Here is a 26,916-nt window from a genome sequence, read left to right on the forward strand (position 1 = left end):
AGTTTGCATGTTCTCCCTGCGTTCGCGTGGGTGCTCTGGTTTCCCCCACAGTCCAAAGACATGAGGTACAGGTGAATTGAGTGGGCTAATTTGTAAATTGCATGAGTGTGCGTGTGAATGTGTGTGGATGTTTCCCAGAGATGGGTTGCGGCCGGAAGGGCATCCGCTGAGTAAAAACGTGCTGGTTAAGTTGGCGGTTCATTCCGCTGTGGCGACCCCGGATTAATAAAGGCACTGACACAAAAAGAAAATAAATGAATAATCATTGACTGACATAAACACATACTGTTCATTGACTGTTCATGTTAGTAAACACATTAACTAACATGTTAGTAACTGTTACAACCCTTTAGGTGCCTTGTTTCATCTGTTTCTCAGCCTAGAAAATATCTCATTGGCCACTTCCAGCTGATTGCTTGTTCCTGATTGGCCTACAGTGTGTTAAAGCCATGACACAACTTCCTTGACAGCTATCTTGTTTTGGTCACTTGCTTTGTGTTTGTTGAAATGGTTGTTTGTTGTGTAGTGCAGAGGTTTTAAATGTTAAAGTTGTGACAAGAGATTTGTGAGTACTGTTTGTTTTGTGTTTATGATACTTTGTTCCACTGGCTTGTTAGACCTCTTTGCCTGCTGGCATTGAGTTTTGGATTGTCCCTTAAATGTGGTTGCCTGTTTTGTAAATAGTTTGTAAACAGTGTATATATTTTGGGATAGTAAGGAGTTTGACGCCATTTTATTTGTAAAAACCTTTTGACCTCTGTTTTTGTGTTAGGTAGTTGGAGTAGTGAATTGTATTTTCTTTTCTTTCATGATGATCAGGTAAGTTAGAGATTTAAAATAAAGGAATTTAATAATAATACAACCTTATTGTAAAGTGTTAGCAAATGTTGTTATAAGATTAAAAAGTAGTTTTGATTTACTGTTATTTTAATTAATAATCACATTTTTCAAACGTTGGCATCGGACAACATGTTTTATGTGTTTAATTTTTATTTACTGTTTAATAAATGTGTTTTCATATCATTTTTATTATTTATTTATATATATATATATATTTAACGTCCCATAAAGTTTTTATTTTAAGTTTATTTTATTATATTAGTATCAGTGTTTAATTATTTTGGTCAAATAAATATTACAACCCCAAATCAGAAAAAGTTAGGACAGTATTGAAAAGGTAAATAAGATATAAAAAAAGTAGTGTTATATGCATATTTAAACAAGACGATGCCAAACCACATTCTGCACACATTACAAAGTTTTACCTGCGGCAGAAGAGGATACAGGTACTTGACTGGCCTGTCTGCAGTCCCGACCTGTCTCCTATAGAGAATATGTGGCACATTTTAAAGCGCAAAATGCGACAACGAAGACCCCTGTACTGTTGATCACCTTAAGACTTGTTTGCAGGAAGAATGGGACAAAATTACACCTGAAACACTTCATCACTTGGTGTCTTCAATCCCTAAACGTCCTTTAAGTGTTGTGAAAAGGAACGTTAGCATTACATTGTAGTAAATGCTTTACTGTTACAACTTTTTTGAAATGTGTTGCAAGAACCAAAATTGTAACATGTTTGATTAAATACTATAAAAATCATGTGGAGCACATTAAATAATGTCTGTTGTATTGTCTGCAATGAAATACAAGTCAAAGTAAATTGAGAAATCACTACTTTTTTTATTTGCAACTGTCCTGACTTTTCCTGATATGGGGTAGTATACAGCATATATAAACTAAATGACCATGTTGATTTCAGCATGTTTTAAGTACTTCTATTGTGTGTCTTTCCCCCTATTTTAATTCATGTATTGTTCTCCATGTGTTCTTCTCCCTGGCTGATGTTTTTGGCCGGCGGGAGGTTGACATACCACACACCACAGGCAGTCCAGCCGGATTCCCACAATCCTTTGGAAATGTGTTTGGCATTCCTGCTCTGGGTATAAGAGCGTCATCTCTTCACATCCGATACCTGAACACACTCCACACACACACACACTCTCCGATTAAACAGGTCTGGACATTCAGCCTGTGCTTTGATGCCTCTTTCATTCTAATGGCGACACTCATCCAATCCGGTTATGGATTTGAGGCGGCTGGAGCTGGAGATCTTTAATCCCGATCAGACCAGCTCCACTCGGGATGCGGAGGGTCCCGCTGGTGCTGCATGGAGAGGCTGATAAAGGATAATTCGGCTGTTTGTAAAGGACACACTGTCCGTCCATCAGAGCGAGACCCTCCAGAGCTGCACTTCTGCCAGAAACACTCAATGAAGTTCAGGCCCATCATTCTCTCTTCCAGCCTCAGACGCTCAATTGTTTCCGTAGATTACAGGCTAATCCCATTTAGGACGGATGAAGCTGGACACAATGCTGTTTTTTTATGTTTTAAATGTCAAAATAAACAAAAAGTGCATGTTGGAGTCAATATTTAGATGATTGCGCTACTTTTTGTGTCTTAAACGTTGAAGATGAACACATTAATATTCATCTTCTATCATCCATTTCTTATATGCAAATTAAAACATTTTAGAATTTAATTTGTACATACAGTCAAGCCTGAAATTATTTATATCCCTGACAAATGCTGACTTAAGTTACTTTTATTCACCAGAAAGTTGTTGTTTTTACTGGAAATGGCACTGGCTTCTCCCAAAAGATAATAAGATGATATACAAGAGGACATCATTGTGGAAGAAAATGTGCTGGGATTTTTTTAAGTAAAAATATTTCTTTAAGTAACTTTAAGTTAGAATTTGTTAGGGGTATGAATAATTGTGGGCTCGACTGTATATTTACATAGTAAATATTTTTCATAATTTTACATATTTCAACTACATTAGTCGATAATAACTATATTAACAACAATGTAAGCTTAAACAAAAGGTTCAACAATAATATTAAATAATTTATCTGTTAATGTTATTTAATATAGGTGGCACGGTGGCTCAGTTGTTAGCACTGTTGCCTCATAGCAAGAAGGTCCCTGGTTTGAGTCCTAGCTAGAGTTTGCATGTTCTCCCGGTGTTCGTGTGGGTTTCCTCCAGATGCTCCGGTTCCCCCCCACAGTCCAAAGACATGCGCTATAGGTGAATTGGGTAAGCTTAATTGTCTGTAGTGTATGTGTGTAAATGAGTGTGTATGAATGTTTTCCAGTGATATGTTGCAGCTGGAAGGGCATCCGATTTGTAAAACATATGATCGTTCTCCTAATTGCTCCTAACTGCTAAAAAATGTAAAAAAATAAAATAAAATTACGCGACCTCCCACAGAGCTCGCTGAGGACCCCACCTTTTGGGAACCGCTGTCTTAGGCTACGTCTACACCATAGACTGTAAAATATATGGCCGTAGAATCCGTGACGTTACCCATAGGTTTCTCAAGAACACAAAATAAGCTACCAGAAGGCGTGGCCAACTGCCGCCATATTGTTCACGCATCATCGCATCAACCGAGGGATACCAAATAAGGGCAAAGAGGCGGAGCTAGAGACGCATGCTGGCACTCTGCTTAGGCAAGCTTTCCTAACAATGAAACGCTTAATACTTCATTACCTGAGAGTATCGTTTGTATTCTGACCTCTTGTGCTTGGTTGTACACTACATCAATAAAGTGTTTAGACTTTTAAAAGTTGTAATAAATTGCGCCTCTAAACATTGTTCTTATGAGATTTTCAACAGGAGCAAAATGTGAATTCCAAATACTTCAGATATAGTCTGTGTTAGTAAATGCAAGGCTTTTTATGAAATCCAGGCATAACACTGTATGACAATCTAAAATGATAAATGATCTTAAATAAAACAAATGCATTTAGAGATGGTATATAAGTATATAATTTCACTCTCCTGGGAAATGCAGGTCTCGTGAATGGTTTGTGAGCACACTTAAGTGCACACAGCATGCCATATCAATTGTAAGAAATAAGTCCAAAAGGCAACTGACTGTGTAAAGCCTCATAAAACAACACAAAAATACGATGAATATGCTGACATCAGCGGCTAATCAACCGGAATCAGCTGAGGTGAAGTGAAGGCGACCAGCGAGACCTAGCTGTCACTCAAGTGGCCACGCCCTTAATTATGCAAACTTAATATAGAGGAAACAGATGAGTTAAAAAAAAAAGTTCACCCCCTCACAGTTGTCATGAACAGTAATATTAGCTGTCTGAACTGAAATCGTTCTTTGTACCAGGCTGTGAACACCTTTTTTTCTGCTGTAAAGTTGGCCATTTTAACAGTGGGCTCAACGGAAATCTGCTCCATATGGAGCCAGGACTAGCGGAATTTCGATGAATTGCAGTTTCAGTTACTTCCGTATTGGCTTCCTGAGGGAGAGTGGGAGGGTGGGAGGTTGCTGCTTGGTCTACACTAATTATAGATTTGACAAACATTAAATTGTATTTAATTATTTATACAGCGAAGACAATTCAACGTTATTTGATTAATGTTGAATCCTGTTCTTAAATGCTCTTAGACTCCACAGAAACTCACAAAACATTCATTCATTTATTTCCTTTTCGGCTTAGTCCCTTTATTAATCAGGGGTCGGCACAGCGCAATGAACCGCCAACTTATCCAGCTGGTCACGTTGCGAGCATAAAAACTTTCCATTCTGACTTTACACTTTTTTTTGGAGCCCTATTACTCTCCACTTGATAAAGTTAGTCTAAGAGTGAAAAGAGTGAACTCTTCCTCACGTGTACTGTCGTTTCTTCTGAAGGAGTTTCTTCATCTGTGGTCTCGCTGCGAGTCTGGTCTGGATCTCAGCGTCCACATTCAGTTAATTAGCGTTGGGTCTCTCCGCAGCCTGCAGGATTCACGCGGCGCTGCTCAGCATTGGCGAGCGGGGAGCTATTACATGGCAGGAGGACGACGACACCTTCATCCTCTCCGCATGATGCACTGACCCGCTCAACATCCACACTGTCAGGCTTCTGGACAACAGGAAGACCAGCAAACTTTTTTGATTGCGTGACACCAAACTTACCTTGACAGGCCCGGGAGGATCGGGACATGCTGTGTGTGTGACCGACTCAAGCTGAGCTGAAGTGAGGCTTTCTTAAAGTCACTGTCTGCTGGAGTTACACTCACTGCTTCAAATGCATATCGGATACTTTGTGCAGGAGTGATGGCGGCTTTGGAAGAACCGCTTCATGGTCACTATTATGAATCATCTGTTGTGAATCAGTGGTTCTGAGAGCTGTACTTGGGGAAGAGTTCATACATCAGCATAAAACACGGTAAACAATTAGAAAAGTAAACCTTGTAGACAAACTTCATGGTGTCTTGAGAAAGCAGAATCTGAAAGTTTGACGTAGCTTTTAAATTTAAAGAATTGAAGGAATTTTTAAGAAAGTTGATTCAGTCATAACCATGTGTAGGTTAGTATGTTTCTAGTTAGGCAGTTGATAGGGGGTTCTGATTGGTTGTTAAATTGTTGCTAGGCAGTTGCTAAGGTGTTCTAGGTTGCTGGTAAGACATTGCAAGGTGGTTGCTAAGGTTATGTATGCCAGTTGCTAAGGTGTTCTAGGTCATTCCTAAGGTGTTGCTAGGTGGTTGCTAATGTGTTCTAGGTCATTGCTAAGGTGTTGCTAGGGTGTTGAATTGAATAGAATTTTGGTTCTGAGTGGTTGCTAACGAGTAGCTAGGTGGTTGCTATGGTGTTCTTAGTGGTTGCTAAGATGTTCTAGGTCATTGCTAAGGTGTTGCTTGGTAGTTGCTAAGGCATTGCTAGGCGGTTGCTAAGATGGTCTAGGTTGTTGCTAAGGTGTTGCTAGGCGGTTGCTTAGGTGTTCAAAGTCATTCCTAAGGTGTTGCTAGGTGGTTGCTAAGGTGTTGCTAGGCGGTTGCTAGGGTGTTGAATTTTTGTTCTGAGTGGTTGCTAAGGCATTGCAAGGTGGTTGCTAAGGTGTTGCTAGGAGGTTGTTACGCAGTTATGGGTGGTTGCTAAGGTGTTGCTAAGTGGTTGCTAGGTCATTGCTATGGCATTACTAGGTAGTTGCTAGGCAGTTGCTAAGATGTTCTAGGTCATTGCTAGGCGGTTGCTAAGGTGTTCTAGGTCATTGCTTAGGTCTTGCTAGGCGGTTGCTAGGGTGTTCTGATTGGTTGCTAGGAGGTTGTTAGGCAGTTCTGGGTGCTTGTTAATGTGTTGCAAGGCAGTTCTGAGTGCTTTCTATTGTGTTGCTAAGGTATTGCTAGGCGGTTACTAAGGTGTTGCTAGGTGTTTGCTGATGTGTAGTTGCTGAGTAGTTGCTAGGCAGTTGCTATCATAAATTAGCATGGTTCTAGTATAAATTAGCATGTTGCTAGCATGTTTCTAGCATAAATTTGCATGTTATTTACATAGCTGTAGTATGAATTACCATGCAGCTAGCATGTTTCTAATATGAACTAGCATGGTGTTAGCATGAATTTAGAATGAATTAGCATCTTGCTAGTATGATTTGTACATTTCTAGCATGTATTGGTTTGTTGTTAATATGGCCCATGTAAAGCCAATGCCAGTTTTTTCTATAATGGAAGTCTATGTGACAGTTGCTAGGGTGCAGTAAATGGTTGCTAGGGTGTGGCTAGTAAGTTGAAAGGTCATCAGTGATTGGTAGGTTGTTAGTTTGAGGTAAATGAGCCCTGTATGAGTCTGTATGACAGTCTGGCGCAAAGTTATGAGGTTACAAAGTTTGGTCCAATCAGTCAATGAGACTTTTGAAATTTCCAAGTCAGTTTTAAGAAAACCGTAAGTCGGATCAGTTGGAAAAGATATAGCAGCTTAATTTAGCATAGTTTGGAGGTTTGGAGTTAGTTTGGTGGTTGTAGTATGAGCGGTCTAGGAGAAGAAGCGTTCTTAAAATAGTCTAAGAAGACGGAACAATAATACGTTTCTGTAGGATATCAGTTTTCTCAAGCCACCATAATTAGCAAGCATAGTTTAATACAATAGACCTAAAATAAAAATATGTATATTATTGTTTTGTGAGTGGCAGCGCAGTGGGTAGTGCTGATACCTCACAGCAAGAACGTCGCTGGGTCAGTAGGTGCTTCTGTGTGGAGTTTGCATGTTCTCCTTGTGTTCATGTGGGTTTCCTCCAGGTGCTCCGGTTCCCCCCACAGTCCAAAGACATGCGCTACAGATGAATTGGGTAAGCTAAATTGTCTGTAGTGTGTGTGTGAATGAGTGTGTATGGATGTTTTCCAGTAATATGTCGAATAAGTTGGCGGTTCATTCCGCTGTGGTGACCCCTGATTAATAAAGGCACTAAGTGGAAAAGAAAATGAATGAATGTTTGGAGCAACGAATATGCTCATATATTGATCACTTTAATGCTTGGTATTAGCCAAAAACAAGTCTGGATTTTCTGAGACCCCGTGGCCTATTCAGAAACACTACTTGTAACCTTCCTGCTCACTTCCAGGAATCTGATTCTTGACTCTTGTTTCTCTCTCAGACAGTGTGTTTGGGCAGAATGTGCGATTTGTGAAGCTTTTGGAGCTGAAGTTGACAGCGGATGAGCTGCGGTGACCATCTCACTGACAGGCTGTATCTCTGCCCGCGGCCACTGCACAACACATGACACATGAATAGGTAATTTTACCTTTGCGTTACCGGGGTCAAGACCTTTGACCTGGAGGGTCTCAGCTGTCAGTGTCAGGATCAGTTTCAGCGCTCGCCCTGTCAGACGCTTCAAAAGTCAGCGACAACATCCTCCACACCATCCCTGCGGCTCTAAACACACACACACAGATAGAAACAGAAGCTGCCACACACTGAAGCACAGACAGAAAGAGAAAAAGCAAAGATGGTGACCTTCCTGCTTCATGGCAGTAGCTCAGTCCCAAGAGCAGTCCCGGGATCTTTTGATATTTCAAAAAGTGTCATGTCTTTTTTTTCTTTCTATTTTTCCTTCTATTGTTGCCCACTGATATGTCACATTGTTGTTGAAATGAAATGCAACACTTGCCAGGGTTGTGATTTCCTTGTTTTTGTGTTTTTTTTAGGGAAGCCCAGTCATGTCTCTTGTACAGCTGCTGAGTTTGGGAAGTTTGGGAAGAGCTGCAGGAGCTGTAGGATCTGGACTCGTATATGGCAAGAGAGACTTTATTTCCTTACTATTCTGAGTCTGAAGTAGAGGATAGAAAAGAGTTCTAAGAAATACTGTAGTCTAATTGCTTATTTTTCAGTCTTAAAATATAATAAAGCTTATGTAGGCATTCAAAAAATAAAGGCAGAAATACAAACCTATGTGTCAGCATTTATTAGAAAAGAAAAAAGAAAAACGATTTCAACATTATAATAAAAGTTAATAACAAGTTTTTATGTTGGCATTAAAAAAAGATCCAAATTACAAACTTTTGTTGAAATGCTCCAAAAAAGGTTAGAATTACATATTTATTTCAGAATTCTTAAAATAAAAGGTGAGAATTACAAACTGTCGGAATGCAGGAATTCATTAAAAAAAATCTACAAAAAGTGAGAATTACAAACTTGTCAGAATTACAAGTGAGAAATAAAAAACCTTTGAATTACTAACTTGTTGAACTTCTCAGAAGTGAGTTACAAATTCATGTCAAATTATTAAAAAGTCAGAATTAAAAAATTGTTGGAATTAAAAAATATATATATATGAATTACAACCTAATTTCAGAAATTTAAATAAAGTCAGAATTACAAATTTGTCGAAATTAACAAAAAAAGGTCAGAATTACAGTTTTGTGTCAGAATAAAAATTAATTCACAATTACAAACTTGTTGAAATTCTCAAAACTCAGAAAAAAACATGTTAGAATTCAAAAAAAGTCAGAATTACAAATTTATCAGAATAAAAATGAATTACAAATTTGTCAGAATTTTCAAAAAATTTAATTACCAATTTGTCAATTACAAACCTGTGTCAGGGTTCATAAAAAGTGTCAATTCTCAAAAAAGTGAGAATTACAAACTTGTCGAAAATTGGCGAGATTTATGTCAGAACTGTAAAAATAAAAATAAAATAAAAAAATAAAATCACAATTCTCAAAAATTATTCCTAGTTAAAATCTTACATCTGAATTTCTAAAAAAAAAAAAAAAAGTGTCAAAATTTTTCTAAAAGGTGACAATTATAAACTTGTGTCAGGATGTTAAAAAAGTAAGAATTACAAACTTATGTTGGAATTAAAAAAAATTACAATTATAAATGTCAGAATTCTTAAAAAAGTAAGAAGTACAAACTTATGTAAAAATTTATCAAAAGTCAGAATTACAAATATTATGTCAGAATTCTGGAAAAAAAGTCAGAATTACAAATGTGTAGGAATTTGAAAAAGTCCGAATTACAACCTTTAGTTGGAATTTAAAAAAAGAAGTGTCAGAATTATCATTAAAAGAATTACAAACTTCTCAAAATTCTCAAAAAAGTCAAAATTACAAACTTGTGTTAGAAGTCTCAAAAAGGGTCAGTTCCTAAAAAAAGTGAGAAATACAAATTTATGTTAGATTTCTAAAAAGTCAGAATAACAAATTTGTTGAAATTAAAAAATATATTTGAATTACAACCTAATGTCAGAATTCAAAAAAAGATGTGATGGAATTCTCAAAAGCCAGAATTACAAACTTGTGTCAGAATTCTCAGTGTTGGAATTTTTAAAAAAAATGTAAAAATTACAAATTAATGTTGTAATTCTCAACAACAACAAAAAAAAATCAATTGCAAACTTAAGCTTTATTTTTTTTTAAGTCAGAATAACAAACATGTCTGAATTATCAAAAAAGTCAGAATAAAAGCTTGTGTCGGAATTTAAAAGAGTGAAAAAAAAAGAAATGCTAAGAAAAATTAATTACAGACAACAGAATAAAAAAAGTCAATTACAAACTTGTCAGTTTTCTCCAAAAAAAAAAAAAAAAAGCATTCCAATTTTAGGAAAAAAATTCCAATTGTTTTGAAACTGTAAGCTCAAGGCCAAAGTGAACAAAAATGCAGTACTGCGGATCAGAAGTTTTTTTTTTTCTAAGAACGCGTATAAGTCTGAATATTCAGAAAAGAGTTTTGTGAGATGTTAACATATTTTAATCAACAAGAGCAAATATATACCAGGTATAGTTGCACTGCATGTGTGTTGAAGATAGAGTGGACACAGATGATGCTGGTACTGTAAGTTTGCTGGCGAGATGTGCAGTTTTCTATGAACTCGTACAGGTGAAGAGCCGCTTATTGGAGCGTTCAGCTGTTTCTTTGTTTCCTACCAATAACTCACACAGTCTGAGCCTCAGAGAATGCTGGGATACGGTTTTTGTTGTATTACTGCTGGTGATCATTTAATCGACTCCAAAGTGTAGTGCGATGTACAGCAGCTTATATTTTGGGCATCACACGCTCATGAACGTTTTCTATGCCTTAAAATGGGAATATTTATTATTTTTATGTAATCTGTAACACCATATTCATAACAAAAACACGTATGTTTGATCATAATTAAATGTTGGTATTCATGTTCACAAGATTAAAGTTATAAACGTGCCACTAATGTTTAAAAAATAAATTCAAATGTTAAATTTAACATTGGTTTAATTTTATAATGGAGAATGTTGAGAACATTTAAAAACCTTCAAATTATGTTTTAGTTAATATTTTATGTTTAATTTTACTATTATTATTATATATGTGTTGATCAAATTAATATTCATTAATATTATGTTCAAATTATATTTCAAAATGTTTAAAACATGTTTTTTATTATTATTTTTACATTTAATATTATTATTGTTAATATAAAACATGTTCATCTAACATTTAATAATAATAATAATAAAATTAATAATAATAATTATTATTATATTCAAATAATAATTCAAAATGGTATTATTATTTTTACATTTATTACTATTAAATATGTGTTAATTTAGGCAACACTGTGGCTCAGTGTTGTCGCCTCCCAGCGAGTAGGTCACTGTTTTTTAGTCCTTGCTGGGTCAGTTGGGGTTTCTGTGTGGAGTTTGCATGTTCTCTCGGTGTTGGGGTGGGTTTCCTCCTGGTGTTCCAGTTTCCCCCACAGTCCAAAGACATGTGCTATAGATGAATTAGGTAAACTAAACTGGCCATACTGTACGTGTGTGTGTATTAATGTTTCCCAGTACTGGGTTGTAGCTGGAAGGGCATCAGCTGTGTAAAACATGCTGATTAAGTTGGCGGTTCATTCCGCTGTGAACAAAAGTATAAGTTGAAGGATAATGAACGATTAAGTGTGTGAATTTAATTACTATTCATTAATGTTATTATTATTTTTACTACTGTACATTTTCCAAAACACTTAATACTGTATGTAGGTTCACAGAAGAATGATGATGATGATGATGAATATTAATATTATTTAAACAATTGCATTATAATTTTTTTCCACTGTAATGTACACTGATTGCTCTTAGGAAATGTGTGCATTATTGTCATCATATCCATCAATTTCCTAATATCCTTGTGACTTATAGGGTCATAAGATTATTATCATCATCATCATATTCTGTGCTATGTATAATATTTGCATTATTGTTTGTGTGTATTATTTAAATGTAATTGTTATTTTACACTGTTTGCTCTTTCTGTAGTTCCCAATCTGAGTTTGCATTATTCTCCAGTTGAAAGATGCAATTTGACCCAATTATACAACACAAGTTAATCTGCTTTTATGAACAGAAATGATCAATACATCTGGTGTTTGTACTTTCCATGACGGGCTTTAAAGAGGAAGAAAAATGACCTGCACTGACTGATGGCTCCGTCTCTGCTGATAGAGGGAAATACAAGTTCACAGATTTTTAAAGCACAGCACAATTTAAACACAAGAAAAGCATGTTAGATCGAAGGAATTGACATTTTAAGCATGCGCGCCTCTTTTAAACGAACACGCTTTGAAACGTGTAACCAAGATGACACCCGGCTCGGTCTTTTCTTTGTCATTTTCACTTTCATTTCTTCTCCTTTTCTCTCTCTCTCTGGATAATGAATGACCAGCGGAGTCCCGACTCATGCACAAATCATGTCCCATCAGCCCCAGCCGTTCCCGCTCAAAACCCCAAACTTCAGCCTTATAAAAACAGCTAATATTCGTTTTCGGCTCCAGTATTGCTGGACAAAACAAGACTGGCATGTTTTGTTTTGGTTGTTTTTTTTTTTTTAATGTTATTCTTTAGGAAGTTACACATTTATATATAAAAAAAAGATGTTTAAAACTGATGGGATGTTTAAGACTGTCGTTTTGCATTCGCATATTAATTTGCTGTTTGGTTGGCTGACTTATTGATTAAATGTTAATAATAATGACTGTCCTTTGCCAAGTGGCAAATCTCTTGAAGTCTACATGATCAAATAAAATAATGCATGATGGAATAGAAAAAAAAAACCTTCAAAACATTTAAAGTAAACAAAAATAAATAAATAAAATAACCTGTATAGAACGTTATAATTCACTCATGTCGAAAATAACACTAATATTACATTAAATTATAACCAGTCCCAATTTTATCTTCTGAACAATTAATGTGCTTTATAAATGAATAATAACAATTTTAACTATATAAACATAAAAAATACTTATATTCTTTCATTAAATATTATCTACGACAAATATAAGTGTTTATATAAGTATATTCATACCAATGACTTTTAATTTAATTTATTAATACTTATTATAAAAACTGACATTTATTATGTTGAAACATAAAAATAAAACCTTTCATATACTGCAAGACCACTGTTACAAATCATATTAGCAGATACTAATACAATCATTCCAGCACTGTCGTCTTTCAGGAACTCTAAAAGCAATCCATACTAAATTACAATATGATGATCATCAGACTAACGCCAGATTCTAAACCTAAAACAACTGAACAGTATTTACTTTAAGTTCAGCTCCAGTCATGTTGCAAACATTTAAAGAGTAAAACAAAAGTAGAAACATATTGGTAAGTGCCTCCATTTCTCTCTCCTACACTTTCAGTCTTAAAACCTGAGCTGTGATATCTATGGCATTAGAGCGCCACCATCTGCCCACAGACGGAAACACAGCCAGCAGCGTCTCCTTCTGAGTTATGCACAGATTATTGAGTCTATTTACCTAGCAAAACTGCCGATATGTTAAACCTGGACGACGACGATGATGATGATGATGATGATAGGGGGGTGTTAGGCGCACGCATGGAAAAACAATAGGCTGTGTTTGGTTTCTTGTCACCTCTGGTTTAAAACGCTCAGCCCTCAGACGCCTTGATATCCATCATAATGCAAGTTTAATGGAGGAGGCCTGGCCTGGAGTCGCAGTGCTTGCTGGGGGCTAAAGAGCCCAAATGAGGGGCCTGTCGTGGGGCTTGAGCTCCAGCACGGGGCATTGCTTATGCGCAGAAATAAGTGTGCCAATCGATGGCGGCGGTGGGCTGATGGGCGCGCGGCGTTTTGATGGATATGACTGTACTGAGAGGGGAGGTGTGCTGGATATATATATGAAAAGGAAAAAAAAGCAGCCCAGATTGCCTGACGATGGACCTGAAGAGATTTTCGGGGAGAGTGGCAGCTGTGCTCGGCCTCTACAGGGCGGCAGCGGCTGCCGTGATTTATAGTTCCATCTGCTCACCGCCGTAAAGACAAGCTTCCCCCCCATTTGGTTAAAATGAAATGGACCTCAGAGAGCAGCCTTGCACATTTCGGAAAAAATGTGCAACTTTTTTCCCCACTCTCTGATCGCTGGCATCTTTAAGGCAGGTGAATAGGGTAAAAAAAATTAACTAACAAATATCACCATGCTTCTAGCTGTTGATTTGATTGCATTTTTTTGGGGGGTACACTTTATTTTAAGATATAATACTTGATATTAACTATGACTTTTAGCTCAATAAACTACAAATTAGCTGCTAATTAATAGTTATAAAGGTAGTTGGGTTTAGATATCGAGTAGTTTTAGGGATGTAGAATAAGATCATACTTTATAAGTGCTAATAAACAGTCAATATCGCAATATTAGGCAGGTAATAAGCCAGTAGTTAATAGTGGAAATTGATACTTAGAGTTTGTATGCAATATGTAAAATGTAAACACTTTAAGTTTGTTTTTTATAATGCTAGTCTCTAAATAAAACGTTTGGGTCTATTATGGACAAACATTAATGTTGGGTTAAAGATTTAATAGAAAAAATAGTTTGTCCATACGTGACCCAATACTAAACTGAATCAGCCTTGCATTTTAAGAATGCATATTTAAATATGCACACAAGGTATTGCTTAATTAAATATGGGCTGATTTGCATATTATATTTTAAGCATAAAAATATACATTATTTTTTGACATATGAAGTGTCCAAAATTTTATAGAGGTGATTTTGGAAAATCTCCTAATATCACTCCATAATTCAGGAAATGCTACAAACAAATGCTCTTCTTTAGTTTAAAATAACAAAGTCGAAGGAGCAAGGCATTGTCTCTTTAAAGCATGTTTTTAAAGAGGGCACACTTAAATCTTTTTCTGAATTAAAAAGTGAGTTTGATATTGACAATAAAGATTTTTACATGTACCTAAAACGTAGATACCTGATAAATGATTTCCTTGCAAATGGTTACATTTCAGTGGAATTATCTAAATTAGAAAACATTCTAGAGAATACTTCAATGTTAAAGGAAAAGATATCTGAGATACACTATATGCAATCTTAAGAGCCCAAGCTGATTCTTCTTTAATCTCACTGAAAACACATGGGAAAAAGACCTTGGTGGTAATTTTGATGATGGTCAGTGGGATGTTGTATACAATTTTCTAGCAACAAAATAATTGAACAAATTCATACAAACAATATATTTGACCCCAGTTCACCTCAGTAGGATATATCCCGGTGCATTGCCTTTATGTAACTGATGTAAGAAACACAAGGGCACCATTATGCATATTTTTGGGAACTGTAAAAAACTAAATGTTTTGGGATTCTGTACATGAGTTTTCTGTGATGGTCCTGGGAAAGAAATATCACAAGACTCCTTTAATATATCTTTTAGGGGTGGACTTGAATGAGGTATCGGACCCTTTTTTTATCAAATAGGGTAGGTCTATTTTCTTATGCATCTAGGAATTGTATTCTGTTAAACTGGAAACATGAACTCCCTCCAACATTTGAATTATTTGAACATATCATAAATAAATCACAGAGCATTTGGAATATTTAATATATAGCTTAAACACAAAACACATATTTTTAGAAACCTGGAATATTTTTATAGACCCTTTATGAACCCTTTATGACCTGTGCCTACATATTAATACTGATTGTTATCACACTGACCATTCACAAGGCGTTATTTGATTATTGTTTTAATCTAGCAACATAAACTGGATTTGTTGATGTACATGATGTATATTTGTATACTCTGATGCTACTTAATGCTGAATATTCTTTTTGTCAATTGTGCTGTTTGTTATATTGTAAAATGATTTTAAAATAATAATAAAAATAATAATAATAATAAAAAGTCAAATTATGTATGAACATAACACTCTGTAAAAACCTTCAGAGCACAGAAATTAACAAAATGTAGCTAAAGTTTGGTGTAAATCTGCTAAAGTGGAGATTTCTGGCTCAATGCAAGAGTAAAAAAGCTCCTTTAAAGAAAGCCAGCTTTAAAAACATGTATTATACATAAATTCTACACAAAGATAAACTGATAAAGTATGTAAGAAAGACTTTAAAGTATATTTTGTATGTTTTCTTTATGCATTAGACCAAGATATTAAAAAGTCAGTAATATCTGTGAGCTGACGGTAGCGTGAAGCAGCAGTGTTTTTGCCTGCGTGAAACAATGGGGTGGTCCGTGTCGGAAAGGTTAACTCGAGATGAAAGGACTACAGTAGGATATTGTTGCGCGGTTTTATATGTATTCGTCATTCTTTTTTACTCTCAAAAAAAAAAAGCCGGCGAATGCTGCGGGTTTATGACAGAACCTTGAGAGATGAAAACGGCGTCTTTATGGCTGATTTCCGCAGGACGTGGATGAAGGCTGGGAACGGGCTGCTGTAAATCTGACCCTCACCTTGACCTCTGCTGCTGGAGTCGGGCACACATCTTCCTGTGGTGCAATATGGGCCGCCGTCCTCCCGATCCGCTCGCAGGAAATCCCTGCTGCCACAAGGGTTTCCTGAATGCCAGAACACCAGGTTTTTTTTTGGAGACATTTAAAAGCTGCCTCTTAAACACAGAAGTTCACATTCATACTACTAGAACAATTCATTTCTACATAGTCAGTTATAGTTATACAACTATATATAGTTATATAGTTATATCTACAACAAACAATTATGCAATCTTAATTATTTCTTAGATGGGGAAATAGTCAATTTAAAATTATATAGCGGATTTAGTTTTATATTGTTATAATTTTAAGTTAACATGATTTAATATTATATACAACTTATTATAAGTGATGGTACAATTCTTGGAATTTATAAAACATATTTGTCATTGTTGAAATATGAGGAAGATGGATGGATAGATAGATAGATAGATAGACAGACAGACAGACAGACAGACAGACAGACAGACAGACAGACAGACAGACAGACAGAAAGAACAGTTTGAAAAAGTATAGATGAATGGATAATAACTAATATAGATGCTATATATCTATACTGTATAGATTCCAGAATTACCCCTAGAGGCACAATACCTCTGTACAGCTGCCTTAACAGACTCACAAAACACCTTGGTTAACGGCTAGATATAGATAAATAAATAAAAAATACAAATATATATTTTTTTAAATAATAGAAAATAAAATCTATGTAAATTCTATCACAAATAAATATAAAAATACAAATTGTTTAAAGTAGTTTGATATATTGTAAAATAATTTAGTATATTTTAAATTTAAACGGTATTGTGAGTAATTCAGAGTTTCTTCAGGTCAAACTTAAGACTCTTTTAAGACCCTTGTGAATGAAATGTTAGACTTTTACAGAGCTAAACACTAAGGATTTTTTCTAATGGGCTGGTTACTTTGGTAAATAGTTTTTGTGTTAATGGAAGATCATGTTGGGATGTGTTGCTTTAGTTTTCATTCCCTGATTAGGCAATTTAATTTGGAGAATGTCCGGTAAACATGTCTAACAGCCGTTTTGAATTGTATCTCTTTGCAATAAAATCTTAAATATAAAGCAATTGTCTGGTGTCGGCCTGATGGGATAGGTTTACTTGGACATAGGAGAAATAAGACTTGATTAAAATAATCTAATACCTACAACAAAATATTTCAGTGAATTTAAGCCTTTTTAAGGCATTTACTCTAAGACTCAGTGGACAGCCTGCAATTATGTTATAAAATCAAATGCAATATTTTAAACTGCACAATTATAATTATTACTCATATTTAAGATTTTATAAAAGCAATTTTGTTTATTTAAAATAAGATTCATGCCATCTATCTATCTATCTATCTATCTATCTATCTATCTATCTATCTATCTATCTATCTATCTATCTATCTATCTATCTATCTATCTATCTTCCTCATATATCAAGAACACTAAATATATATCTGTTTTATTAATTCCAAGTATGATTCCATCACTAATAAGTTATATATAATATTAAAGCATATTATAATATCTTTCAAAACACATGACCATTACAAAAAACTGACCATTACTTTCTTCTCTCTGTCTTCCCATCAGTCTCTTTCTCCTCTGTTTAACCTAAAAAGCAAGAGAAAAAAAAAAAAACAGTGAGGTGTTTGAACTTATTCAGGAATAATCCCTTCCTCACTGCGCCTGTCAGTCTGCATAATTTACAACAACTCACAGCGCAAAAAAAAAAATAGAAGAAACACTGACCGCGGACGATGGCACTACCTAAAAAAAAGCCCCACTTCTCTGATGACATCAATCCCAATTTATGCAAGTGTGAATGCATATGTATGGGGCTCATTTCCAGACACTGCGGAGGCTGAGACCTGGCCGGAGCGGTTTATTCCTGAATTAACCCTAGAGGCACAATATCTCCGTACAGCTGCCCTAACAGAGTCACAAAACACATTGATTAACGGCTGGCAGAGAACGACGCTCCCAATGATCCACTAATGAGAAGTGATAAGAGCACACACACACACCACTGAAGCTGGCACAGTCTATTCTCATAAACCCGGGTCCAAAGAGCAATGCCGGAACCCCCCCTGTGTGTGTGTGTGTGTGTGTGTGTGTAAGTGGATGTGTGTGTTATTATATGTGTATTTTATTTATTTATTTTTTTACATGCATGTCTGTGTGGATGTTTGAGTGTGCATGTGTTTGTGTGTGTGTGTATACATGCAGATTTGTGTGTGAACATGCATTTGTTTGTAAATGAGTGTGTGTGTACATGCAGGTTTGTGTGTGTGCATGCATGTGTTTGTATGAGTGTGTGTGTGTGTGTATGTGTATGCATGCACTTGTGTGCATATGTGTACAGTAAATGTGTTTGTGTGTGTGTACATGTATTTGCATTTATGCATGTACTGAAAGTGTGTGTGTATGTGTACAGTAAATGTGTGTGAACGTATTTGTGTGTGTGTGTATGTATGCATGTGAGTGTGCATGTGTGTACAGTAAATGTTTGTGTGTGTGTGTACATATGCTTTTGTTTGTATATGAGTGCGTGTGTGTGTGTACATGCAGATTTGTGTGTGAACATGCATTTGTTTGTAAATGAGTGTGTATGTACAGTACATGCAGGTTTGTGTGTGCGCATGCATGTGTTTGTTTGTATGAGTGTGTGTGTGTGCATGTGAGTGTCTGTGCATGTGTGAACAGTAAATGTTTGTGTGTGTGTGAGTGTGTGTATTTATACGTGTGTGTGTGTGTGTGTGTGTGTGTGTGAATGTATAATGTGTGTGTGTGTGTGTGTACACATGCATGTGTTTGTGTGCTTGTGTGTACAGTAAATGTGTCTGTGTAAGTGTGTACATGTATGTGTGTGTGTGTGTGTGTGTACATTTGAATGTGTGTGTATGCATGCATGTACAGCATATGTGTTTGTGCGAGTGTGTACATGTATTTATGTGTATGCATGCATGTATGTATGCATGTGTGTGTGTGCTCGCATATGTGTGTACAGTAATTCTGTGTACATGTATTTGTGTGTATGTATGCATATAAGTGTGTGTGTGTGCATATGCGTGTACAGTAAATATGTGTGTACATGTATTTGTTTGTGTGTATGTGTGCATATAAGTTTGTGCATATGCATGTACAGTAAATGTGTATGTGTGAGTGTGTACATGTATGTATTTGTGTGTATGTGCGTGTGTATTGCCTTTTGCTGCTCTGTGCACAAGTGTAAACTCCTCTGAGGGCGATTTAATAAATAGACGGCCGTTTGCATCTCAGGGCTGATTTGTGTGAAGCGATGGGCTGCTGGAAAACGTTTATTGCCCTCGGACCATTTCTGATAGATTTCTGTGCCTCAGCTCCAACATAATGGACTGTTTGACAAGCCCAATATTGATACATGAAATTCCTTTGCATCCATCAAAACACTTGAGCAGCAGCAGCAGAGAGGAGAAAACACACCCCCTCACACACACACACACACACACATCGCAAATATCTCCAGCAATAATTACAGCAGCAACACGTGTAATTTGCCAGTGAATATGTTGAGGAGAGTTTTCTGCAATGTGTGTGTGTCAGATGGACAGGAAGGGCTGTTGACAAATTAACGGTGTATGAAAATAAACGGCACACACACACAGACTGCTGCGCTTGTGTTGGAGAGACTCCAGTCACTGCAGTTCAGAGTCCAGCGCTCGGCTAATATTTACACCAGAAAGAACAGCGCACTGACAGACACTCCACACTGGAGGTCAGAGGTCAGCAAAAAACCTTTCAATAAAATAAATAAATTTGGGTGAAACACAACACACATCTGGAAAATCCAGCAAAATCACCCAAGCAGAAAGTCACAGATTTCACTCAGTTACTTTCTGTGCCAATCCCAAATATAATCGATCTTTTCATGATTTTATACTCAGATATTTTGATGATCAAAGTCAGCATTTAGCTGTTGTGTAAAATATCATTTATAATATTTAAAATAAAGAAATAATGACACTAATTGTAATACTATTACTACTAATAATAATAATAACAATACTACTACTAATACTACTACTAATTCTACTACTACTACTACTACTACTACTACTAATAATAATAATAATACTAATACTACGAACAGTACCACTACTAATAATACTAAAACTACTATTACTACTACTATTAACAATACTATTAATACTAATACTACTAACAATATTGATACTACTACTACTAACAATAATAATTATTATTAGTATACTAATAATACTAGTAAAACTACTACTACTAATACTACTATTAATACTACTAAAACTACTATTACTAACAATACTACTACTACAACTAATAATAATAATACTATTAATACTACTACTAATAATAATACTAATAATAATACTAGTACTACAAACAATACTACTAATAATAATACTAATACTAAAACTACTACTAATATTATTACTAATATTACTACTAAAACTACTAATAACAACAATAATGCTAATACTACTACTAATAATAATAGTAATAGTACTACTACTACTACTAATAATAATAATAATTATTATTATTATTATTATATTACTAGTAAAACTACTAATATTATTACTAATATTACTATTACTAGCAATACTACTACTAAAACTACTACTACTAATAATAATACTACTAAAACTAATAATAATACTAAAAATACTACCACTAATATTACTAATTCTACTACTATTACTAATAATACTAATACTACTAATAATATTACTAATAATAATACTAACAGTACTACTACTAAACATACTACTACCATTACTATTACTAATATTAATTCCCCCACTACTACTAATAATAATAAAACTAAAACTACTGCTATTACTACTAATACTACTACTACTATAATAATACTATAACTAATAGTACTAATACTAACAATACTACTACTATTACTACTGCTACTAATACTAATATAACTAATACTACTACTAACAATAATACTACTATTACTACTACTAATACTACTACTACTAGTAACAATAATAATAAATGTAATTATTTATATTAATAATAATAATCTAGTTAATGTTTGTATGTATAATTGTTCAAGTTAATATTTAATACTTATTATTTTGTAAACATTTTGAACACACAAAAATCATGTTACTGTTATTAAATTTTTTTGCTTAAATATATTTACTTTAATGAATTATGAACAATGTTGTACATCTATTAATCATAATTAAACATTTACTAATCTATTATTAAAATCCAAAGTTCAGTTTGTTAACATTCATTAACTAACAATGAACAACTATTAAACAACAAAGATGTTGATTGTTTATGTTATTAAATACATATGTTCTACAATATATACAAATGTACATTTACAATACCAATAGAATCCTCTTTTATTGTTACCAATTTCACAAAAAAAAGACTATAAAAATCAATGCATTTAGCTGTGAAAAATAGATTTTTTCTCTTTTTAAATATTATATTTATTAGTTTTTATAGCATTAATACGTTATAAAAAAAATATGTTTATATATATATATATAATATATATATATATATATATATATATATATATATATATATATATATATATATATATATATATGATAATATATATATATATATATATATATATATATATATATATATATATATATATATATATATATATATATATATATATATATATATATATATATAATTAAAAAAAGATACAGGCTGAAAAAAACAATATAATGAAATTTATCAATTCAACTACCCCTGCCCCCTCCCCTGCGGTCTCTTTAATTTGAGGTATCCAATGAATAGAAGTGAACAGAAAAACAAAAATCAAGTACAGTATCAAGCATCAAATACACAACATAAGGCAATCATTCTGGATCCTCAAGATTCAAGATTCCATCATTGTTTTGTGCAATAAACATGGAGATTATTTAACAGCTTAAGTCCTACATGCACAAATATAATACTGTAAAGCTTCCTATTACAAATATGAATTGAAAAGATGTGTGTGAGGGGTGTACTTATATTTGCTGAGCACTGTATATATTATAATCAAAACCACTTTTTGCTCCACTTTTTTTCAACCCTCTAGCACTTTTACATTTAGAGAGACTAAGACACAATCTTTCTGACAGCATTGCTGGTTTCGAAGCCACCTAAAAACCCTTTTTTATTATCTGTCAAATGTCCAGGATAACAGTTTAAAGGTATGATCCTTTTATTGTTTTTAATTGTCTGTGCCCACTGGCATAGAACTATATGTGTGACATTGTTAACCTATAAAACTGGAGGAACTGATGTAACAAAGACTTTAAAATCTTTTTTGTTGTTGTTCTGTTCGTCTTTATAGTTGTTGTTGCTTTTTGTATTGCTTTGTGCTGCTTTAAGGTCAAAATAAAAATATAACATTCAAATTAGATATTTTAAGACAATACTATTATTCATTTCTAATTAATTCATTGATTTATTAATTTTCCTTCAGCTTAGTCCCTTTATTCATCAGGGGTCGCCACAGCAGAACGAACAACGCCAGCATATGTTTTACACAGCGGATGCCCTTCCATCTGCATCCCAGTACTGGAAAACATCCATACACACTCATACACTATGTCCAATTTGGTTTATTCAATTCTTCTATAGCGCATGTGTTTGGAGAGAACATGCAAACTCCACACAGAAATGCCAACTGACCCAGCCGGGACTCGAACCAGTGACCTTCTCCCTGTGAGGCGACAATGCTAACCACTGAGCCACTGTTTAATTCAGAGTTCCAAAAAAAGAGGAAAAAGAGAGACCTTAAATATGACTTTTCCTTATTATAAATAAAACTTATGATAATAATGAAATGTATTTACCATTGAAATCCATTCATAAAATTTCCCAGAGGGGGGGGGATATTTAATGTTAATAATATGTTCATTAAGCAACAACAACAAAAGCTGCTGACTGATTTAACCTACAGCTTCCAGAAGGTTACAATCTTCCAAAGAAGATAAAAGGTACAAAAACAAAGAAGGAAAGGCATGAAAAACCAAGCTTTTCACAATCAAAATGCCACCACAATGCTTTAAACCACAGTGCACAGGCTCGTATTGTTGTCAGTCTGTTCTCTCGCTTCCAGCTTTGGGATTTTGAAATTCTGAATCAATTCTCTGTCTCTCCTGAACAAAGCCTTTCGGTAGTGAAGATGGAAAATGTGTGTTTGGAGATGCAGTGTTTTGGCAAAACGATCTCCGCACACTTGATTACATTTATTCTACAGAGAGATTCTCTAGTCTCTCTCTCTCTCTCTCTCTCTCTCAGCAGGAGGATAAAAACACGGTCTTCATCAAACATCTCCTATTAGAGTAGCCCAAGTCCAGGCTAACACACTCACATTTTAAGCTCTTTTAGTATAAATGATTGTATTACAGATGTCTTTTTTGGTTTTAATTCAGCCGATCTTTGTTCCAGACCTACTGCATCTCAATCATTCTACTATGAAAGTATGTAAACAGAGTATAACACGCTATTCTGAAAGCAAAAGCCACACATGAAAAAAAAAAAAAAAAAAAAAAAAAAACAACAACACAAGATATTCTCAAATAAATTGAACAAATGTAACAAATTATGACCTTTGCCAATTATATACATCCGCTAATTTAATCATGTTTCCAACTTTAGACAGAATGGATAAGAATTTTGTGAATGTACATTTTTATTTAGTGATTGTTTGGAGTTTTAGGTTTCAAAAACGTTTGATAAATGAGCTGGATCTTTGTTCATTTCGTCAGTGGACATCTCTATCTAAATCTAGAGTATACATTAGCTGTTAATGTGCTCTATAAATGCTTCATTCAATACACTTGTGCACCTGTTGTTCTGTGTGTGTGTATTATTTGGTTGTATCTGAAAACTCACCAAAATATACAGGCTTCTGGACAGGGCAGCTCACTGTTCCTAAAGCACTGAAAGAAAAGGAGTTCACATGAAATCAAAATGTACAATGTTTATTTTGCTAGCGCACATTCCCACCAAACAATTTTATGTTTGATAAACAACTAATAGACGTCTAACATGAGGCTAAATTGACTATCTAAACCTAAATTAGAAAAAAACTAGGCTAATCATCAAAAATATACACAGATTGGACAGACTTCGCATGTGTAGTCATTCAAGTTGATTTGATGACTAGTCTAGTTTTGGGCTATTCTTAGTGATCTATACGATTTTGACTGGCATCACAAATTAATGTCTATTAGACCTGTTTCAGACACAAAAATGCTTGCCGGGTTGTTAGTCTCAAGGTGTGAGTGTGACTAATCTGTTTTGGTTGTTGTTTTGGTAATCTCTGATCATTTGCTTCAAATCAGTAATGGCAGTCCTTCTTGGATGATGTCAGTTTGACAAAATATGCTTAGCCACGTCCCTTCAACCATTAGTTTGCTGTGACTGAAAGTTGAGAACAATCCCCAGCCCCTACTCAGTTAAAACTGCATCATCATACTGACATAAAAGTCTGCAGCAACTTCTATTTCTTGTGGACTTTAAATACTTAATGGAGATGTTTGATTAAAATATATGTAAAAGGAGCCCATTGTTGTCAGAAAAGTTCAGATGGTATTTTACTTTTGTATCTCTATAATGCGCATCAAATACCAGCACAGCTGCTTAGTTTACAGCACTTTTATACAAAGAAACTATGTGACTCCTGCTGTAAAGAAGCACCGGGTACTGGAAAAAGAGTTAATTTACTTTATTTATTTATTTTTTAATTTAACCAGTCTACTGTTTTAATGCAACATCAATTCCAAAAGCAGACTGATTATTACATTTCATTTACTACATATACAATCTAATAATAGTCCATATTTAACTCTGCATGGGCTTAACACAAGCCACCATTTTTATTTTAAGACCTTTTTACAATAAAAAATTCTTACGCAAGTTAAAACATTCTTGTTTCTAAGTAAATCAATAAATATATGAGGAAAAAAGGAAATCTGTATTAAAATTTTATTAGCTTTTTTATTTAGCCTGTCTACTTTTTTGTTTTATTTCAACAGCTTTAATGCATATTGAATACAGCTGCTTTGTTTACAGCACTTTTATAGATATAAACAATAGGATTCCTGCTGTTTTAGAAGATCTACATACTGTACTAGAAAAAGATTGAATTTTCTCTTTTTATTTAGCCAGTTTGCTGTTTTTGTTTTATTTTAACAGCTGTTTTAATGCCGCATAATTTCCAAAAGCTATATACTATGATCATTACATTTCAACTTCAGATTTGAAACGAAACAGTCGCATAATAGTTTATTTTTGACCCAGCATGGGCTGAACACAACCCCAAATTAATTTATTCTTGATTCATGTACTCATTTAGCTCGTTAGTTATTAATAAATGAGAAAACACATATCATGTATTAAAATAAAATGAGCTTTTTATTTAGGCCGTCTACTGTTTTTGTTTTATTTTAACAGCCGTTTTAATGCACAATAAATACCAGTACAGCTGCTTTGTTTACAGCACTTTTATACAAAAGAAACTATGCGATTTCTGCTGTGAATTTTCTCTTTTTATCTAGCCTGTCTACTGTTTTTGTTTTATTTGAACAGCTGTTCAACTTCAGATTAAATTATACAATCTAATTTACAATCTATTACCAGACCATATTTGACCCAGCATGGGTTTAACACAACCCAGCATTAGTTAGACCTTATTCATGTACTCATGTCTTAAAACATTCTTGTTTCTAGCTAGATAGATAAATGTATGAGAAAGAAGTTTTAAATATTTATTAAAATTAAATTTGCTTTTTGTTTAGGCTGTCTACTGTTTAATGCAGATTAAATACCAGCACAGCTGCTTTGTTTACAGCACTTTTATACAAAAATCAATGCAATTTCTGCCGTTTTCTGCAACATGTACTGGAAAAAGAGTGAAAGGGCCCATCTTTAGCCCATCTACTGTTTTAGTTTAATCTAGGTGTTTTAATGCAGCATCATTTCAAAAGGATAGTCTATATATAACATTTCAACTCCACATTTTAAATCTTATAATGATAATATAATAATAATAATCATGTCTAATAATCTAATAATGTTAATGTAATAATAATGTCTAATAATCTATAATGTAAATGTTATAATAATAATAATAATAATAAATAATAATAATAAATAATATTCTAATAATGTTAAAGTAATAATAATAATGTCTAATAATCAAATAATGTTAATGTAATAATAATAATAGTAGTAATAATAATAATAATAATAATAATAATGTCTAATGATCTAATAATGTTAAAGTAATAATAATAATAATGTCTAATAATCTAATAATGTTAATGTAGTAATAATAATAATAATAATAATGTCTAATAATCTAATAATGTTAATGTAATAATAATAATGTCTAATAATGTTAATACAATAATTTCTAATAATCTAATAATATTAATGTAATAATAATAATAATGTCTAATAATGTTAATACAATAATTTCTAATAATCTAATAATATTAATGTAATAATAATAATGATAATGTCTAATAATCTAATATTGTTAAAACAATAACTAATAACTAATAATATTAATATAATAATAATACAAATAATATTAATATTGTCCATATATAATAATAATATTAATATTATTTATAATAATAATAATAATAATAATAACAATGGACTTAACACAACCCCAATTGTTTTTAGAGCTTATTCATGTACTCATTTAGCTGGAAATGTAGCTTTTTTTATGTACTTGTATGTTAAAACATTCTGCTTTCTAGCTTAATAAATAAATATGAGGGAGAAAAATGAAAATTTGTACAGAATCAAGCATGAAAAATCAAGA

General features: G+C 33.8%; 1 protein-coding gene and 1 long non-coding RNA gene across 24 annotated transcripts in view; one reads left to right on the top strand and one right to left on the bottom strand.

Moving 5' to 3' along the window:
- LOC137496842 (uncharacterized) overlaps positions 1–12,189 on the top strand; it is a 141,700-nt gene extending 129,511 nt beyond the window's left edge. For 2 of the 10 annotated variants that reach the window (XR_012388171.1, XR_012388170.1), the window contains exons 8-9: positions 7,441–7,577; positions 7,991–8,227. The gene's annotated coding sequence lies outside the window, so the exon portion shown is untranslated. Of the gene's footprint in view, positions 1–1,861; positions 2,432–3,500; positions 5,239–6,978; positions 7,135–7,440; positions 7,578–7,990; positions 9,047–11,569 lie in introns of those variants that run through there. The other 8 variants (XM_073918883.1, XM_073918879.1, XM_073918885.1 and 5 more) reach the window with 6 other exon arrangements.
- LOC137496776 (uncharacterized) overlaps positions 2,394–26,916 on the bottom strand; it is an 87,924-nt gene continuing 63,401 nt past the window's right edge. For 3 of the 14 annotated variants that reach the window (XR_012388176.1, XR_012388177.1, XR_011017355.2), the window contains exons 7-11: positions 23,973–24,019; positions 17,636–17,687; positions 16,031–16,135; positions 7,588–7,718; positions 2,394–4,932 (exon numbers count right to left, since the gene is read on the bottom strand). This is a non-coding gene — a long non-coding RNA (uncharacterized lncRNA). Of the gene's footprint in view, positions 5,199–7,574; positions 7,719–16,030; positions 16,136–17,635; positions 17,688–17,793; positions 18,006–23,972; positions 24,020–26,916 lie in introns of those variants that run through there. The other 11 variants (XR_012388188.1, XR_012388180.1, XR_012388183.1 and 8 more) reach the window with 7 other exon arrangements.

This window comes from Danio rerio, chromosome 12, assembly GCF_049306965.1.
Source record: "Danio rerio strain Tuebingen ecotype United States chromosome 12, GRCz12tu, whole genome shotgun sequence".
NCBI lineage: Eukaryota > Metazoa > Chordata > Actinopteri > Cypriniformes > Danionidae > Danio > Danio rerio.